The 6000-nt window shown below is 42.7% G+C and overlaps 1 protein-coding gene across 1 annotated transcript in view; it reads right to left on the reverse strand.

The window, feature by feature from the left end:
* Window positions 1–5333, reverse strand: part of THRB (thyroid hormone receptor beta) — a 262087-nt gene extending 256754 nt beyond the window's left edge. Inside the window, exon 1 of the mRNA XM_032781166.2 lies at window positions 4584–5333. The gene's annotated coding sequence lies outside the window, so the exon portion shown is untranslated. The remainder of the gene's footprint in view (window positions 1–4583) is intronic.
* Window positions 5334–6000: the final 667 nt, after the last annotated feature.

A 6000-nucleotide genomic window follows, 5' to 3' on the forward strand; every position in this document is an offset into this window, starting at 1 on the left:
TACATATTCACATCCTTCTTTCTACTTATCTTTTACATAGCTTGACTCTTAAGACAATTGATTACTTTACTCCACTCAGTAGAAAACAAAACCCTACTGTATTGGTTTAGATTCACCTGAATACACAGGACAACTTTATGATCCAGAAACATCACACTGCTTTTATCCATATACCCTACCTCTATAATAATAGAAATTTTATTTTGTGTGTGAAATTGATTAAGGCTCTGCACTGTAGCTAACTATGCATTCAGAGTTACTTCAGGATATACATTATGTCTTGCCTGCAATTTCACACACACCATTGGGTTATAGGAAGCTAGTTTATCCCATAATTGTAGAACACTCTTAGAATCATTGAATATCATGGTTGGAAGGGACCTCAGGAGGTCACCTAGTTCAACCCCCTGCTCAAAGCAGGACCAATCCCCAACTAAATCACCCCAGGCAGGGCTTTGTCAAGCCTGACCATAAAAACCTCTAAGGAAGGAGATTCCACCACCTCCTAGGTAACCCATTCCAGTGGTTAATAGTTGTAGCTATGCTTTTATTTATTTTTCCATTTTTAAAAAATGGACTCTGTTACTTTTGTATACAACTAATTATTAGCTGTACATGCAGTAGAACTAATGCCATTGATAACTCTCAAAACTGCCAACATGACTGTCTCCAGAACAGACTTTTCAGATCATTTGCTTTTAGACTAGAGGGCAGAAATAAAAAGCTAAAGTCAATGCTGATGTAAATGGGCACAACTCCACTGAAATCAGTAGTGTCACACCTGCTTATTTTCTGCAGGGCTCAACTGGCCCAAAGTTTCTATTGTGTGACTTCATTTTGCTAACATAGACATTTAAAAAATGGTTCAATATAACTGCCCAGAATACAGTAATATTGACTTCTGTGCACATTTCTGAGGATTGGGGTTAATCTCTCTCTCTCTCTCACACACACACACTCACAGAAGACATCTTGCTATTTACTAATCACATACTCATCTTGAACACAAAACATTACATTAAAAAAATATTTAGGTTGCAAAGTCAAGCAGTCCAAAGTTAGGAAAAGTCAGATTTACTCTTAAAGATTTTAACTCTTTATACTTTAACGAAAACTCAGTGGAAATTCATTTGACAAAGAAAAGGCACTTCTGTATCCAGAGAGTCCCCCTGCCAAATATCAAGAATTACGGCAAACAATGAAGGGATGAGACCTCATCAAAAGAAAAGATCACAAGAATCCTTTATAATAGAAAGTTAGGCAACCTAAGTACAGGAGTTCCTATTAGCTTCCTTCATAGTTCAGTACAGCAATATTTAGATATGTACATCTGTGTTGGTGACAATGCCCTAGATTCTCAAAGGTATTTGGGCACCTCCCATTGAAGTCAATGGGAGTTAAATGCCCAAATGTGGTTGAGGATCTGGCCCAAAATATGTTGTCATTCTAATGATGAAAATTTCCCTTAGTCTATTTACTGCTGTTGGCTGTAAAAAGGCAAAAAACAAAACAAATGATTGTAAATTGTGCTTCTATTACTTAGTATTCTTGAGAATTTGGATCCAGGGTGTTACAGCTCACTGACCATTTCTGAGGATCCAGCTAAGCTAATTTGTAATATTTGATTCTAAATGGCAGGGTGACCACACAAGATTTCCTAATAATCTACAGTGAGCCACTAAAGTAAAATTAGATAGGTCTTTATAATTAGAATGCTCAGAATCAGTCACTTATAATTTAAAAAGCACCCATCATCTTTTCTTACAATAGCAATTGAACAAGATTCAGTGTGTCAGATGCTTCTTGGCGGTATAACAAAAAATTGGAAGGAACAACAAGAGGACTGACTCTTCCCCCAATCTTTTCACCTAATTTTTATTCCCTAATCCAAAAGGATTTTAACATAAAGAAGTCCTGATGAGCAATAGAAACACACACATGAAAGAGACAGTTTATGTAAACCTCAATAATTATTATTCAAAATGTCCCTTTCGGCAACATGCAACTAGTAGAACAACAGTCTCGAAAACATACCAAATATTCTTATACCGAGTTACATGTTCTGCTGCTTGAATGCATAACAAAGGCTTTTGTAATAAGCGTATTATTTGTGTATGACATAATGACATGACATACTCAGCACTGTAGAATACACAGAAGTAAGAGTCTATCTGAAAGAGGATACAAACTAAGGTGTTAAGTCAGTAAACAGATATGATGACTATATTTCTAACCATACAGAGTTCTACTGACGTGGGCCTAAATGTTTACGCTAGCACATCTGTTTGTGGGATTGGAACCCAAATGGAAGAGAGTTGGATATGTGGTCAGTTGCAAAACTAGGAAAGAAGGCAGAAGGAAAAAAATTATAGAAATATACAAATATATTTTTGGTGGGTCCTTAAACACCTGGTCTGATGGCAGAGCATACAACAAATTGAGGTTTTCCAAATTTAGAACCTAACTGTATCATCTAGATTTGAATGTAGAAAGGGCACTCCACACACAGATTGCCCCATGCTATGCAGAATGATAGGTGCGGGTGTTCAGCTGCCTCTCCAGCAACATTTCCTGTCTTCCTCCAGATCATACGAGGAGCACCAGGGGGGCTGGGATACAGGCAGGGAGAGGGTCAAGCCAAGGGAGACAATGTATCTACACCTTAATCCTCTGCCAACTCAGTGCAGATCAGGATGAAAAAAATTATATTCCCATCTATTTCCATGCCCGCTCCTTCCCTCACAGTGGAGATCCTACTTAAAGGACCACACTGCCTGGGTGGGGGAATTAGATCTCTCAGAGACCTAGATGCAGCACTGAGGTATATGATCTCCACAAAGATGTCATTAGCCTTTCATAGATCCTTTTCAAAGCCTCAGCCTATTTATTCAACCCTGTATCTTGCTTTTATATCCACTCTGCTTTTCTGTTCATACCCCTCTGTTTTTATAGTAACAAAGAAACACCAAATGCAGAAAATGAAACCCTGAAGTGGGGCTGACCTGCCGAAATCCCCACCTTTTAGAAGGGCCTCCCTGACTAGCCACACCCTGCTATTAACAAGCAAGATTCTGGCTCCAGGGCATCCTGCTCCACACCAGAGAGCTTTGTTCGGGTTTTATCCCCTTATTTCCTTCCAAACAAAACAGAACTCAAATCCTGTTGTAGTAGATACAAAGTATAACAAACTTTTGAGATTTTTTTTAAACTTCATTGATTTTTCTTCTCCCTCCTTTTCTCCCAAGCTGGAGAATAACTAAAAAGTTTTTACATGTAGTGAGGGAATATTCCTGTTCTTCATCAACAATTTATGCTGATACACACAGAGAGAGGGAGAGAGAGAGTATGGCTAGAAGTCCCCAACACACTTTTGGTTTGCATGAATTGCCAACTGTCGCATTAAATTTATACTTAAAATGTAGATGCTGCAATTAAATGAGCTTCTCCCACTCACAATAATGCACCGCCTGGTCCCTGCCCGATCCCTTAATACGTTTCATATGAGTGGCTACAAATATCTTTAGAATACCCCGTCACATAACTTACTCATCATGGAAACTTCCACTCTGTACCAGCATCGCACCGGTAATGATGCCAAAGATATTTTACAATAAATTTTGTCAACAACTCGGCACAGGCTGTGCGGAGCCATCACCCTCTTTAAATATTAAAAACAAAACCACCATATACCATGATGATATAATCCCAAGGCTGGGGGGGGGGGCGGCGGGAATCACCATTAACTGTATAAGAGGCGCACTCACGCGGCTGTTGCCTTTCCCACGGATCAAGGCTAAACACAGTAGCTGCGAGGTAATGAAAACTATCCTTATTACACACTCCCTCCACAACAGAAATTATTACTTGAAAAATATGATCTTAAAATCCCATGCAGGGACTTCCCCTGCCTTTGAAACCTAACTGCAATACCTGGGAGCCTGTTGTAATTTAATAAGACTTAATTGACTCGGGTTCTAAAAATATCCTTAATACAACCATTTAGCGTCCGTAACATCTGTCTACAGCTGTGCCCTTAGCCAAGCACCGACGTAAAGTCTTGTCCATGTCCCCAGTTAATATATATTTGTATTTTCCCCCACGCAGGATCGAGAGAGCTAGGAAATCACTTACCCAGAGATCAGGGTTTCCTTCTCAGCTATTTCATTCCTTAGCTTATAAAATGTGTCATGTTTTAAGGCGCACTCTCCCCCTCTTCCCCCACAAAACACACACACAGACTCCTTCCCCGCCTGGTCCCCAACTCCTGAGTCAGTGTCACTCCTCGAGCCGGTCGCTGTCTCTGGATGTGACCTGGATTCCCCTCGCGCCCCCACCGGGAGCCGGAGACACGGCAGCTGCAGCGTGAAAAGGAAAGGAAAGGCGAGGCCAGCCCAGCGGCGGCTCAGCTGAGCCTGCCCCAGCAGCCCCGTCACCCCGCACGGCGGCACGAGAGTAGGGAGGAGCGGCGGTGTAAAGGGGCTGCCAAGCGCGGCCAAGTCAGGACCCCAGGAGGCTGCTGCTGCTTGGGTCCCCCCAACACCCAGAGGACGGACCGACAGAGCGGATCCGCTCCCTTTTCTGACCTGCTGCAGGGGGCTGCGCGTCCCGGCGCCCAGCCTCTAGTTCTCGCCGCGAAGCAACACAGCCCAAAACAAAGCGACACTGGATTATGCAACGCGCAGCCCCGCGCATGGCTCAGCTCTCCCTCCCGGCTGGAACCGTTCGTGTTTGCAACTCCCACCCAGCCGGCTCAGCCCAACTGGGGAGCTGTACACAGAGTTGGCGGGCAGCGGGGGGAGAGACCAGATACTCCGGGGTCCCCCTGCAAAACGCCTGAGCCTCACCTACTTCCGAGCCCGCCTGACACCCCCAGCCATGGTCCAAGCCTCGCAAGGCACTTGTGGCTATGCTAGCTTAGCCCTGCTCTAACTCCCCCACAACACCTGGGCTGCTCTCCAGCGTCCCGATTTCCAGAGGAAAGGAAAATAACAACGATCTTATCTCCACCAGGGAGCCCACCGCCTCCGGGGGGTTGTTGTAAGGGGCAGAAAAGCGTTTACAACACTAACCATCGCTCTGCCTGCCAGTGTCCCTCTGGCTTTGGGCAAATCGCCTCCTCTCTCTACCACAGTCTGATCCTGATCCTGATCCTGATCCTGCTCCCCTTGAGAATCAGTGATGAGAAAACTACCACGGGGAAGGATGGGGCCCTAGTTACGGTATCTTAAGTATTAATTATCCCCATTTCTCATCTCGCAGCTGTATGTATTAGAAGGATCGAATCTTGCACTGCCCTTTCACCGTGCTATGTAAGGGGTATTCACGTTTATTTAAAAAAAACACCAGCACCCTAATCAAGTATTTTAAAATAAATTGCTATAATTGGTTTAAATTTTCATTTTTTAAGTACTGTGAGAATTTCACAGATACATTCTCTCTGAGCTAAAATGTTGATTCTCATCAGAAATGTTAACTAATTTCAAAGAGAAAAGCTTTGCACGAAATGTTTCAATCTGAAATTAAATAAAATATAAACTAAGAAAGGTAGCTAGGGTTTAAAGATCTATCAGGTCCAGAATTTAACTTTTTAACTGTTTCACAAATGAACAGAGATCAGGCTGGAAATGCTGATTAAGAGTTCTAGCCTGGTGATATGGGGCAAGTAAAAAGAAAGCTTACTGACGAAATCACAACTAAATAACTATGCATAGATCTGCCAGCTACTCAGCAATCCTCTACACAAAACAGACAGAGTCTCACCGAAGGAGAATATAATTTCCTGAATATTCAGAGGCTACATACAGATAGTATCAGAGGGGTAGCCCTGTTAGGCCACGTCTACACTATGGGATAAAATCGAATTTGCTAAAATCGGTTTTATAAAACTGATATTATAATTTCGATTTCATGCGGCCACACTAGGCACAGTAATTCAGCATTGTGCGTCCATGCTCCGAGGCTAACGTCGATTTCTGAAGCGTTGCATTGTGGGTAGCACTT

This window comes from Chelonoidis abingdonii, chromosome 2 (assembly GCF_003597395.2).
Source record: "Chelonoidis abingdonii isolate Lonesome George chromosome 2, CheloAbing_2.0, whole genome shotgun sequence".
In the NCBI taxonomy this organism is placed as follows: domain Eukaryota; kingdom Metazoa; phylum Chordata; order Testudines; family Testudinidae; genus Chelonoidis; species Chelonoidis abingdonii.